Here is a 15,219-nt window from a genome sequence, read left to right as displayed (position 1 = left end):
ACACTGCAAATATGCAGATAAGGACTTTAACCGGGGTTTAGGAATGTGCAGTGTGAAACAGTAGTTTATGAATACCCAATGATAAGCCCTAATGTCTTCTAAAGCTAAATGATAGGTACTTTAACTATAAACTATTATGTATGGCCAACCGTCATGTGTGCATTCACTTGTAATGAATGTAAGCATGTTGTGAAACACACTTACATTACCCTTCTTAACATACTGATGACAGCGTATGACAGTTGGCCGGAAGTGTGTGTTTTTTTTTTTTAAAGCACCAAATTTAAAGGTCCCATACACTTGCAATATGGACTCACAGAGATGGATTATTTTTCTAAAAATCTTCATCAGAAGATTAATTTATCTCTTTAAATGTCTAAATATTTATTACGGTCAGTGTGGGGACTTATGCATTTTTGCTTCTTAAATAACATATCTCATTGTAAGGATGTTTCTTTACTGTGAAACAAGACTAAAAAATGGATTATGAAAAACCTTGTTCTGCTGTGTAATTATTAATGTAAATATCACACCAGGCAGCATCAGCGGTCTGACAGTAAGCTGGAGAGTTTATGTGTGGCTAAGGAATGAATTCTTGCATATCTCTAAAGATGTGGGTTGCATCGACATAGATGGTGCAAAACAGATATGTCCCACTCACTTATAGTTTCTGTCAACCTCAGAGTCACACATGGTTATTTTCAGGAGTCTTTAGAGCAGTTTGAATGAGTTTTGACTGGTTTTGGACTGTGAACAGGTCAAACAGAAGTTAGGAAGCTATGAATATAGATGATATATGATATATTTGGGCTGCTTTTATGGTGCTTTTGCATCCTATTTGAAGGTTGAAAGCTCCAGTACTTATTCATTGCTTCGAAAACAAACAACATTACATTCTTCAAAATTTCCAACTTGGTGTTCAATGCAAGAAGGAAAATCAAATGGATTTAGACTGACATGACAACTGGACGTTCATTTTTGGGTGAACTATCCCTTTAAATGTTAGGGTGCGTTCACACTTGTAGTTCGGTTCGTTTGGTTCATTTGGTCCGGACCAAAGAAGAAAAAAAAACATTTAGTCCTGGTCCGGTTAGCGTTCACATTGGCAATTTTATCACCGAACCAAAAGATACCGAACCTTAAGGCATAGGGATACATTCACAACGTGATTGGTCGGATTTTATGACGTATTGCCTATTTTGAGACGGAACTTACCGAACATCCAAAACAATGCTGTTTTCTGAGGTAAATGCGCTCGTTGTGTGTGCGTAGCGTCACGTAGCCTGCATGTGATGGTATTTTGGCCAGCTGGGAACTCGTGAAGAGCTTATAAAATGTGTAAAGTAGTCAAAACACCGGCGGGAATCCATCCGTCACACACACACACACAAATGATCTGCTGCATGGAGACGCGCGTCTGATGCCTGTGATGGGCAAACTCATGACTATGACGAGAAAAACCGACATGCGTGAGGATTCTGTCCTTTTTAGGGTCTCGTCTTCCTGTTTTTGGTTCGGTTACATGTCTTTGGTCCGTGTTGCGTTCATATATCATTCGAACCGCACCAGAGTTCGTTTGGAAGCGGACTGAGACCCATCTTTTCAGCGGTCTCGGTCCGCTTGTTTGGTGCGCACCAGGGTTCGGATGGCAGCGTTCACATATGTTCAAATGAACCGCACTATCCGAGCAATCGCACCAGGGTTCGTTTTAATCGAACCAAACATGACAAGTGTGAACGCACCCTTAAACAGAAGAGATTTATACTGGAAATCAAATTTGATTCAGACTTCAGTGAACTTGCGTGAACTTTTCACTTAAGAATTTATGCTAAGCAAAACTACAGCAAACATTTTTAAACTAATAAAATGTAAAGTTAATGATATTTCAGTTAAAGTATAACTACTTAAAAGACCTCTGGGTATAAAACCCGACTCTCAGTTTGGCCTTTGACAAAACTGCAATTGATGAAGTGAATCATTTTCTCTGTAAACAATTCAGTTACATGAGATGTGTGTGTGTGTGTATGTGTGTGTGTCTATGTGTGTGTAAGAGAGAGAGAGAGAGAGAGAGAGAGACAGAGACTCAGAAGGAGAGAGTTTCAGTAGCTAGACTGTGTACTGTAGAGGGATATTTTTCTGACAGAAAGAGGCATGACAGCCTGGGGGACAGCATCTCAAGTCCAGGGCCCAGTCTCATGAATACCAAATTAGCCATATTCCACAGAACTATTGTAAAAGCCTGGCAGCTGTTCCTCTATCACCAACACACATGTGCTTACTCATTCACTCACTCGCATACACGCACATACAAACACATGCATGCCAACACTCACTCACACATCTTTGTTTCATTGTATTCCTGAGGACATCCCAGTGACTTCTATTGTTTAAAGCTGATTATAATTACTATAGACCAAATCAACCCCTAAAACACTAACACTTTAGTCTTTCAAACGATAGTATTTTCTTTACTTATGAATCAGTTTAGCAATTAAGGACATCTCTAATGAGAGGTTTTGTCACTTGCAGGGACTATCCCAACCCCTGAAAGAAAACTGGACTTTTAAACTGTTAAACAACAGTATTTCTTTATTTAGAAAATATTTCATAATTTAGTATGTCCCAAAATGTCTCCAAAGTGAGGTTTGGTCAGATTTCGTAAGCTCTGTTTCTGGGACAAAACCCAGTTTGTATAGTTTGTCCTCAAACTATAGATATATAGTACACACTAACACACATACTTTTATGGACACATCCTAACATACACATGTCTGATTTGAAATACTGTACATAAGCAACAACTCTGATCACAGTTGATTCCAATAGAGTTTGGTGTTAGCGTCATGCTAAGCTAATGATCAACATGTCAAAGCTGCCGTTTCTGGAATTACACAAAACATACATAGCACACACAAATACTAGGCCAAATGGAAAATTTGTGATTAATCGCCATAGCAACACTTTGTTTTTATATTTATACATGTTACATGTACTACTACAATAATAAGAGTAAATCAGGCATAATTACAACATCTAATGTAAGTAAATAATATTACCGAGTACTTATTTATATAATTACACTGTAACAATGACACCTTAAAATAAAACAAACTTTGTATCAATAGTACTGGAATTAGTATAAGCGTATTAAATATATTTACAGTATAATTATCCCGCTTCATCCATCATCTTGGATTTATTTTTCAATCAGCTTTTGGTAGTTCTTAGTGCATTTTAGGATTGCCTTTCCTATGAATCATGTAATGCCGCTTTAGAACTTCAGAGCTTATCATGAAGGAGACTTCTGTTGTTTTATATATATATATAGTATGCTAATATATTTGCTATATCCTAAGACCTAAACATCACAAAAACAGCAAAATCTGACCCCCGCACACATTCATTCATTTTTTTATCTTTGCTTTTTGGTTGGTAACATACAAAGCAGTTTTAATATTTTACTCATTAAAAATGTAACAATAGAAGAGACTTTAGTCATATTTGCTGCAGTGAACTTCAGATACACTATTTATAATGTGCTAATCAAGCCTAAGGCATGTTATAACACTAGTAATACGAGGCTATATCTGAAATGCCTTGACTATTAGTGATAATATTGACATCAGATGTGATTAGAGTTTAAGGGAAAACTCAACATCCACAATGATAATCCTGTGCCCAGGGCTTGTCGGTGCATTTCTCAACCATTCCGAGTTGTGACTAAGAAGTGTTTGTGTACTGGAGCGCAGCCCTCCGCATGACATCAATAAAGACGGCAGAGATTAAAGAGAAAGTGAGAGAGAGAGAGAAAGAGAGAGAGAAAGAGAGGTGTCTTCCACAATCAAAGGGCCACACCGAAGAACAGCAGGAGGAATCCAGGGAGCTCTTTATCTTCAAAGAGACAATCAATCACTGCCAGCAATGAATTCTGCTCCGGAACCCCCTCACACACACACGCACTGAAACAGAAATATGAATATCCATGTGAACACATGCATATACAGTCACCAACACTAAACACTCATGCGTGGACACACACACATACACAAACACTTGTCTCTTATTAACCTACAGGGTCTGAGAGGCATATTGTACAGGGCTGTTTTTTTTTTTTTTTTTTAAAGCACTGCATCTCTGTGCTGTGGGATTGTGTCTTTGGTGAAAATGGCTAATGTATAACCACTGTACTGCCATAAGGCCACTATTAATAATCACCTAACAAACACTTTAGTAAGTAAGTAAGCATCTTACTTAAAGGGTCATGAAACCCCAGAACACATTTTTTGAGCTGTGAACAGATATGTATAGGCTGCACATCATTGAAAACACTAAAGGTACTCATTCATTTTTTTTAAAAGTTAAAATTAGTTATTTTTGCATTTTTCAGAGCGATTTCTATCTTCCGGTTTGAAAAGCAAAGTCGGAGCAACGTCACAAAATCTGAAGTCATCGTGTACTACCGGCAAGATCCGGAGTGCTGGTTGGCTCCAAGTAGGGCTGGTCGAACATGCTGACGTCAACAGTTTGTACATTTATTCATGACTTAAAGGTGCCGTAGAACGTCTTTTTAAAACATGTAATATAAGTCTAAGGTGTCCCCTGAATGTGTCTGTGAAGTTTCAGCTCAAAATACCCCATAGATTTTTTTTTATTATTTTTTTTAACTGCCTATTTTGGGGCATCATTAAATATGAGCCGATTCAGGCTGCGGCCCCTTTAAATGCTCACGCTCCCCACCCCCGGAGCTCGTGCTTGCCTTAAACAGCATAAACAAAGTTCACACAGCTAATATAGCCCTCAAAATTGTTCTTTACAAAGTGTTCATCATGCAGCACGTCTAATCGCGTAAGTATGGTATTTATTTGGATGTTTACATTTGATTCTGAATGAGTTTGATAGTGCTCTGTGGCTAAAGCTAACATTACACACTGTTGGAGAGATTTATAAAGAATGAAGTTGTGTTTATGAATTATACAGACTGCAAGTGTTTAAAAATGAAAATAGCGACGGCTCTTGTCTCTGTGAATACAGTAAGAAACGATGGTAACTTTAACCACATTTAACAGTACATTAGCAACATGCTAACGAAACATTTAGAAAGACAATTTACAAATATCACTAAAAATATCATGATATCATGACTTATGTCAGTTATTATTGCTCCATCTGCCATTTTTCGTTGTTGTCCTTGTTGCTTACCTAGTCTGATGATTCAGCTGTGCACATCCAGACGTCCTGCCCTTGTCTAATGCTTGAACATGAGCTGGCATATGCAAATATTGGGGGCGTACACCCCGAGATTCGCCTGTTCGTCGGAGGTCTTTTAAACAAATGAGATTTAGGAGGAGGAAGGAAAGAAGGAGGAAACAACGGTGTTTGAGACTCACTGTATGTCATTTCCATGTACTGAACTCTTGTTATTTAACTATGCCGAGATAAATTACATTTTTAATTCTAGGGCACCTTTAAAGCTCATTCAATCCAATCACTGCGCTGTAGTATGCGTAAGATTATAATTGCGATATTATGCATGAGGAGTATCACTTCTCTTGCCTCGGTCTCTTGTCATTCAGAGACATATTGTTGGTGCTCGTTTCCTCAGTGCTACAACACAAAAATGCGTTTTCCTGCAACACGACCAGAGCAGAAGTTTGGGTGCATGTGGATTGTTTTGCTGTAATCTACTAGAACATAAGGAAAATATGTTTGCACAATTCAAATGTCACAAAAGTGCTGCTCATTCACCTCTGCCTGCTCTAGCTGCGTTCAAACACACGAGCCGTATGTTTCCCTCAGCACGACAGCACATGAGTGTTGTGTTGTTTTTTGTCCACGATGCGGTCAGAACTGGAGTTTGAATACGAACACATGAAAAATACTATTGTTATGATATACACGCGGAGCGCGCATATGATCGGTTTCAGCGCAGAGCTTCGCGTTGTGTTCAACACTAGCCATGTGGCTCATAGCTCATATACAGAATAAAGTATCCGTGTTTAAAGTTTTTATAGACATTTCACACATTCTCCTGCACCAAACATGAACCAGCACGGTGTATGCACACATATTTCATCAAGTCTGCTTCAAATGAATTATATGTGCAAACTGGACACTGATACAGCGGTGTAGCCAATCTGAACGCGACGACACGATTATTCTAAAGACAAAAGACTGATTTTGAGACTGCAGTGCTCGTAAACATAATCAAAGTAACCTAGTATTAGCCCTATTAAATATTATTTTGCATTTCTCCCTTGTGCTTGGGAGTTTGTTGTCATTTTCTCTGTGCTCATATATTAATATTCATTATTCTATATAATGAGTGTGTTGTATGTCTGTGTTTCATTGGTTGTTCTCTCCCCTCTTCTCCCCCTCTACACTCCCACTTTTCCAGAGATTTACACGCCCATTTTAACAAAGTTTTTTGAGCTTTGAGGTGTGAATGACCAGGGTAAAACAGGGGGTTTTCATGACCCTTCAATGACTTAATAGTACTGAATTTGCAATTGTAGTGTAATTCGAATCTTAAAAGTATATTTTTAAAAAACTGTACTTTTGGATAAAAGTGCACTTTGTAATAATGCCAAATTAAAGTTTTACTTTAAATATAATATTGAAAAACATAAGAATTTAAAAATTACTTTAAAGTTAATACAAACCAAATTCCAGAAATGTTGGGATGTTTTAAATAAATTTGAATAAAATGAAAACTAAAAGACTTTCAAATCACATGAGCCCATATTTTATTTACAATAGAACATAGATAACAAATGTTTAAATGGAGAAATTTTACACTTTTATCCACTAAATGAGCTCATTTCAAATTTGATGCCTGCTACAGGTCTCAAAAAAGTTGGCACGGGGGCAACAAATGGCTGAAAAAGCAAGACATTTTGAAAAGATTTAGCTGGGAGAACATCTAGCAACTAATTAAGTTAATTGATATCAGGTCTGTAACATGATTAGCTATAAAAAGGATGTCTTAGAGAGGCAGAGTCTCTCAGAAGTAAAGATGGGCAGAGCTGTGAAAGAGAGCGTAAAAAGATTGTGAAATACTTTAAAAACAATGTTTCTCAATGTCAAATTGCAAAGGCTTTACAAATCTCATCATCTACAGTTTATAACATCATCAAAAGATTGAGAGAAACTGGAGAAATCTCTGTGTGTAAGGGACAAGGCCGAAGAGCTTTATTGGATGCACATGGTCGTTGGGCCCCCTAGATGACACTGCATCACTCATCGGCATGATTGTGTCAATGACATTACTAAATGGGCCCAGGAATACTTCCAGAAACCACTGTCGGTAAACACAATCCGCCGTGCCATCTGCAGATGCCAACTAAAGCTCTATCATGCAAAAAGGAAGCCATATGTGAACATGGTTCAGAAGCGCCATCATGTCCTGTGGACCAAGGCACATTTAAGACATTTGAAAGTGGAAAAGTGTTCTATGGTCAGACGAGTCCAAATTTGACATTCTTGTTGGAAATCACAGACGCCATGTCCTCAGGGCTAAAGACGAGGGAGACCTTCCATGCCTGTGTGCAGTCCAGATCTTTCACCTATGAAAAATACGTCAAACACGACCACAAACTCTTCAGCAGCTGGCAACCTATATCAAGCAAGAATGGAACCAAATTTCAACTCCAGAAACTCATAACCTCGATGCCCAGACGCTGTTTTGAAAAGAAGAGGAGATGCTACACCATGGTAAACATGCCCCTGTCCCAACTATTTTGAGACCTGTACCCCGCATCAAATTTGAAATGAGCTCATTGTGTTTGACTGGTCAAACACGGGCACCCTGCATTTTTGAAAAGCCATGTAAACATTTTTACTTCACGAACATGGAAAACAGCGATAACAGCATTTACCTGTTGTCTGCAGGCTTGTGTTCTTTTTTCAGACTCGATGATATGCAATACTGAAAGTTGTCAAATGATTTTGTCTCATAGCCCCACTTTTTGCTCTTTCAGTCACGTTAATTATTGGTTTACATTCCATCTCCGTTATCATGAAACCCACGACACGCAACAATCACAGCTCCAATCACGACTTCCTCCATCCACCATTTTTTAGCGTTTATAAATGCAGCGCTTAAAGGCGCCACTGTCGGCGGCTTCTGAGTTCCTATTCCCAGTGTGAATGCAACCAGGAACATGGCCCGGGGGGAGAAATTAGTTATCCTAGTGGCTAGTTCTCATAACTATTCGGTGCGAAAGTCCCTATAGTGTACCATATTTTTATTACCTTAGAATGAGCCATTGCTATCTACATACACAGCGGGTCCCCTTACATGTTAAGTCGCCATTTTGTGCCGGCATGTTTCTACAGTAGCTAAATGGACAAACTGCTCTACAGAGCGCGTTTGCTTGACTGGCTACTCTCTGCTGTCTCAGACGACGACATCTTTATCCTGTGTTGGCCACCGTAGTTTCTCTATATTGCAATTCGCAACCTCACCACTAGATGTTGCTAAAATTTACACACTACACCTTTAAGTTCTGTATAAGTGGGTCAAAAAAGCACCCTAAAGTTAGCTAATTGAATAGAATATAAATTTAAACTGTAATACATTCTCATTTAATTGCAGTTAACATGCAATTAAGTGTCCAAAAACATTACATTCAGTTCACACTTAAGAATATTATTTTAAAGTATGTTATTTGTATGTAATAAGAACTTTATTAAAAGTATTGTAAAGTGTACTTCTCGTTAGTATACTAGTACTTGGGGTCAAAATGTCTGAGAAAAATTTGATGCCATGAACCTCACAAACCCTTGGCAAATCCAGCCACTGGTCCTTTCTCAGAAGTGCTTATTGTAGCAGCCTAATAACTTAAAAACAACTTGGTAGGCAGTCCGTTTGCATGCCATCTGAGATAGCCTCACATGCAACATTACCCTACGCTAATGTCACAATAAGTGTACAAACTCAACTCAAAACCTGACCTAACTCTCAATTCATTCATTATACAACAGCAAACAATTACATTATCACACTAGACACATTATCTGTGGCCTCTGAGGAAACCTGCTGTTATCTATAATGAGTTTGTGATGCACTAAAGTGCCTCAATTAGAGAATTAGTTGAGCGACTCAGAGACAGTCTGAAAAGAGAAAACACTTGATGAGTCCTGTGAATAGCTTTTCTCGCACAGAAGACAATGATAAATGGCATGTTTTCTGAGCACACCTGATTATTCCACAGATTCAGTGGCTTTTGTGAAACAGAAGTGCACTTAATTGTATTGAATGTACACTTGTGGTGTACTTCACATCTTAAAAATAAATAAAAAAACCCTCTATTTGCACATAATATAACATTAATGAAATAAAAGGCCACTTAAGGGTACTTATAGGAGACTGACAGGTTAGAAAAGACATTTTTGAATAAAGTTGTTATTTTTGTTTTGTTTTTGCACACAAAAAGTATTCTTGTCACTTCATAATATTAAGGCTAAACCACTGTAGTCACGTTGACTATTTTAACAATGTCTTTACTACTTTTCTGGACCATGAATGTGGTAATTTTGTTGCTTTCTATGGGAGATAAAAAGCCTCTCCGATTTCATCAAAATATCTTAATTTGTGTTCTGAAGATGAACAAAGGTCTTACGGGTGTGGAACAACATGAGGGTGAGTAATTAAAGCTGCTGTCCATAACTTTTTTGTGTTCAAAATTTACAAAATTTATATACTGAGTGAGTATATCATGAATCCATTTTCCAAACTCTGTTTTTGTCTTATCCTGAATCACCACAGTACATGTATAATAAGTGCGTATATTATAGCCCAGTACCTGCGCGACTCGTCAGAGAAGAGTAGCTCCGGCTACAATATTCTTCCACAAGACGCATGCAGTTTTGTTTATTAACCACTAGAGCGCCAAAAGTTACGGACTGCAGCTTTAATGACAGAAATTTCATTTTTGGGTGACCTAACCCTTTAAGTACACTTTAAAATAATGCATTTTGTGATGTCAAATTAGAAGTTTTACTTTAAAGTACATTTTAAATCATTATGTTTTATTAAAGGGATAGTTCACCCAAAAATGAAAATTTGATGTTTATCTGCTTACCCCCAGCGCATCCAAGATGTAGGTGACTTTGTTTCTTCAGTAGAACACAAATGATGATTTTTAACTCCAACCGTTGCCGTCTGTCACTCAAATAATGCTAGTGGATGGGAACTTCTACTTTAAGAGTAAATAAATCATGCATAGACAAGTCCAAATTAAACCCTGCGGCTTGTGACGACACATTGATGTCCTAAGACACAAAACGATCGGTTTGTGCGAGAAACCGAACAGTATTTATATCATTTTTTACCTCTAATACACCACTATGTCCAACTGCGAAAAACGGGACCTTTAAATAAATGGGTTTAAATGAAATAAATTCCAGATTTTCAGCATTGTCTCAGGTTTTTGGACTCCACTGCATATAAACCAATCACAGTTCAGAATTGTTATCAACATTCGTAATGTGAATGTTTTTGTGTATGTGCTTTTATTGTAGAAGTATTTCAGAATATTGCTTTAGGAGATATTTTGGAAAGGCTTTTGGACCCCACTGCATGTAAATACCATTTACTCCAATCACTGGTCAGGATTGTCATAAACATTAATTATGCTGTTTGTAGTGATCTCTGAGTGCAACCTAGTGCTAAGACTGAAACGGTTATTGACAAAAATAATGATTTTTGCACTCACACACACACACACACCTTTATACCACAGGCAACTGGTCCCATCCATCAGAGCTAAAATGCCCCTCTTGAGATCCCAAACAGGCTCCGACAAAGAGAAGAGAGCAATATCATAGTTGTCAGTCTATTTAGCGTCTAACTGAGCACTTGACCCTGAGTTATGGTGTCTAGCAGCCGCTGGGACTGAGCGAGAGGGTCCAGTGAGAGAAAGGAGGACAGACGGTCTCACAAAACATTTTGTTCTTACGTGATTCTAAATGAATATTGACAGAATGACGCAAGTGAAGCAGTCATGTATAGTGAAAATTAAAAAATATTGATAATATCATTAAAGCTGGAAGACATAATTACTCCTGTCACTCATCTGTATAGGGTTTTACAGTTAATATATCAAAGCTGTCTGCAACTATAGGACAGGCCAATTGTACTGATGGATTCTGGAGCACCAAAATCCAGCTGAAGCACTCAGACGTGCCCACACACTCAGACAGGAGAGCACTGGAAACATTTGACCCTGACTGAGAGAATGAGATAAAGCAAGAGACATATGAGAGGGCTGTCAAAGATGATTGCCGAATTGCTGCCCGATTTAGAAGGAAATAAAAAGGTGATGATGGACAGAAAGTATTTCATCCTGAGAACCGTTACGCAACCGCAATAAACAGCCTGTACCTGAGGAGATCAGGACAGACAATATACTTATTGTGAAACTGTGCTATTTTTATAATTGTGAATGTAATACATTTAAAGGGGCTCTATGTAGGATTTTTACTTTAATAAAGCATAAAAATACCCCAATATGTTTGCAGATATTTAGGAAACATGCTAAGTTCACCTACTTGTTTCTCAGAAAAACAATGCTACAGCCAGATATTCTACTTTGAAAATGTGCGTTCCGTGTCGGAATGTCTGTCTTCGTTTTGGTCTGTGCAAAACCATGTGCTGCCAGTTTATCCAATAGTAGGTTGCCAGTTGGCGGAAAACACCGCGTATTGCTACCATGGAAACCAACAAACAAACTGGGTCAACCCTAAAAAGCCTCTGAATCCATCTAAATATCTCTATGAACAACAGCATATTAAAACTGATAAAACTCATCAACTTACAGTGTGTAAGTCTCCTTAGCTTTCATTGTGAATTGCGCTCCATCTTGTTGCTGGCTACCCGCATCTTTGAATGAGGGGGCGGGGCAAACAATATTTTGAATTTGGACTGCAGTACCTATTTTGAACACTGGGTGTCATTCCTACATAGAGCCCCTTTAAATGGAGCAATTATAAAGCCAAACTGAGAGTGAGCATATTTGTTTGGTTTATCACTCCTAGTGGTCAATTTAGGAAAAGCAGTTAAAAACTAGATTTACTATTATAGCTTTGTAACTAGATTTATTGTTATTATTTGTAGCTTTATTTGAACATTAGGTCATCATATTTACATGGCATTCCCAGGACATGTGATTAGCTATATTTCAATATACAATAGCATTGCCTGGTGAGAATCTTGGAAAGTTGATTATCATTGTATTGTACAAGCATTTCAGAATATTGCTTTAGGAGATCATTTAGTTTGGGACAACTAAAAAAGTTATAATAACAATATTTGTCTTTTTTTAATGACACTTTTATGTTGCTGTTTCTAGTATCCTTAAAAGTAGAGTTTGGTTTTCACTAAATGTAAATGTCTTGTTTAAACTAAGAAGTGTTATTTTGGACTCATTTGTGTACAAAACATTCTTCCAACGGACTTCTGGTTCGTCAACATAGTCTTTGGCAAACTTTAGATGCCAGCCATGTTGTTTTTGGAGAGCATTGGCTTCCTTCTTGATATCCTGCCATGTACTTCATTCACGTCCAATGTTTGTCTGATAGTGGACTTATAAACACTAACCTTAGCCAATGCAAGAGAGTCATATAGCCTATGCTTAGACGTTACCCTGGTGTTTTTTGTGAATATTAAACTTCTAGATTTTGGTCGGATGACCACTTTTAGATTTCTCACATTTTCACACTATTGGTAGACTCCAAAGTTTTGTGAACATTTCCAGAAATCTCTTTTGACCGAGGCATCCCTTGTGAAAAAAAAGCTTAATTGTATTGTGTAGTGTATAGTGTATTGTATAGTGCACTTCAAATATTAAAAGAATATCTTTAAAAAAACTGACCTTGCCCATAACCCAGCAATTTTTACAGTGTACATATTAAATCACCATGTTTTGATAATATTCTGTCATGCTTTAAAGAAGTACACTTATTTTGAAGTGTTGACTAATATATTGATCATAATATGTTATTTGACTGTTATTTGATATTACATTTAAATATTTCATATTTTAAATGTACTAGATTGCAAGATGTGTAATTACAAATAAATTTAAATACATGACATACATGCAAGTTTCAATAGCAATGACATTAAAGTTTATTTTAGTTTACCATAAATGCTTGTCAGTACATTTGGCAGTACACTTAACCCATATTTCAAAGACAACAGACGTAATTAAAGCTGCAAGCAGTGATGAAAGGGCTCTCGCACCCGTGCCACCGCCACCCGGTGTCTTTAGGAAAACCTCTCCTCTTATCCTCTTATATATTACTGCATCAGTCATTTGTATTTGCCACACTTCCTGCTACCAGCTGGTGACGATATGACTACATTTTGGCATGTAGATGTCTTCAGGCTAGGACTATTATCAAACATGTGAAGTTTGAGGATTGAACATTGTATCCTTGAGTTACAACAACTTCCTGTTTCATGACGATAATAGCATGCTTTAGAACTCAGCTAAGTGTTGCTAGCATGTTTTAGAACGTTTGTAGCATGTTTAGCACTCAATTGCATATTTTAGTATGTTGCTAGTAGTGCATCACATTGTTAAACACGTCACTTCCTGTCGCCAATGGGTGGAGCTATTACTATAACTGAATATTGTCATGTAAATGTCTTCAGGGCAGGACTCTAATAAAACATAGTTTGGGGCAGATGGGACATTGTACGCCTGAGTTACAACAACTTGCTATAGAATTTTGTCAGGCCGCCACGGACATGCCCTTCAGTGAAAACTCTAGATCTTCGCAATTTAACATTGTGTTTATCTGATAAAATCTCTAGGAAGAGTTTGTTAGAGTACAACGTCTGGAAATGGCAAAAACTGCAAACATTTTGGAGAGAAAATTCAAAATATCTTACTTCCTGCTGGGTTTTCAGATTTTGCTCTCACTGACTTTTTTGTAGGTATGGGCTGTTACATCTGTCTACTGAATTTCATACTTGTACGTGAAATGTAGTGCAAACGGCACTTAATTGATTCTCTTAAGGTGGCGCTATCGAGCCATTTTGTCACACCTAATTCTAAAACCCATATCAGAGGTAAATTTTCACCACTTCTGACGCATGTGCAAAGTTTCATACGTTTTCGAGCATGTTTAAGCCCTCAAAAATGCAATTCATTTTGGAGAAGAAGAATAATTTGACCAAGCAATTACAATAGGGTCCTCACACCATTGGTGCCCGGGCCCTAATTATGAAATTACATAAATTTCATTCAGTTCACACTTAAGTGAATTCTTTTAAGTATATCATTCCGGTACTCTTTTATGAAAGTATGCTAAAGTATACTTTTTTACAATGGATGTCAGACCTCCACAAACTTGTCTAGTGAGGAGCAAACTTTGATAAAGAAGACATATGTTCTTCAATAGGGGCAGGGCTGCTAAACACATGATTTTACTCCCATTAATTACAAAAAATGACTTCAGTTACTTTTTTATGAACTGATTATCCTACAGGTTACTATCATACACATACTCTCTCTGGCAAAGACATGTATTCAAACGGACTGCCAGCACAGGGAAGCAGCTCTACTTCATATCCACATGAATGCAGACTTTCAGAGACTTTCAGGGTAGACTGACAAGCTAGTTGACAGAGTTCAATTTATGCAAAAAGTCTTTATTCATAACAAATTAAAAGCAAAGGCTGCGTGCATATTCACTTGAAATTTGGAAATGAAATTCAAAGAAGCTGTTAGCAGGCAGCTCTTTGAATTTTGAAGTTGACAGACTTCAGAAAGCGTGGGGAATGTGAGAGGGTCGTGCGATTGTTTCCGCTGTATCTCACGGCAAATAACAGTTATTAAAACACTGCTCTTACTTCTGCTAAAAAATAACAGCCTTTACTAAAACTGCATTTGATTCATTGTTACTGTTTTACATTGTCACACGTTAACTGACGTGTAGGTGGGACTGGGGCTTTTACTCCAGTGAATATTTCTCTCTTTTTTTGTAGACACATACCTTAAAAAACAAAACAAAAAAACCTATAACCAAAGAAAGCCTGCATGTTGTAAATGGTAAATCGTCACAATAGAAACAGACAGATTTAAAGAATACTTTTGTTTTAATATGAAAAGAATTACAATACATATCTGTATTTAAATTGTATTAAATACATAATTATTAATTATATAAAATATTTAGCATGTTTTAACAGATTTTTAATTTTTATGAAAC

The 15,219-nt window shown here is 37.3% G+C and overlaps 1 protein-coding gene across 2 annotated transcripts in view; it reads left to right on the top strand.

The window, feature by feature from the left end:
* Nucleotides 1-15,219, top strand: part of kcng2 (potassium voltage-gated channel, subfamily G, member 2) — a 41,454-nt gene that overhangs the window by 14,702 nt on the left and 11,533 nt on the right. The window lies entirely within an intron of this gene.

This window comes from Megalobrama amblycephala, linkage group LG9 (genome assembly GCF_018812025.1).
Source record: "Megalobrama amblycephala isolate DHTTF-2021 linkage group LG9, ASM1881202v1, whole genome shotgun sequence".
Classification (NCBI taxonomy): domain Eukaryota; kingdom Metazoa; phylum Chordata; class Actinopteri; order Cypriniformes; family Xenocyprididae; genus Megalobrama; species Megalobrama amblycephala.
Note: the sequence above shows the minus strand (reverse complement) of the source record. Positions and strands in the feature narration are given on the sequence as shown.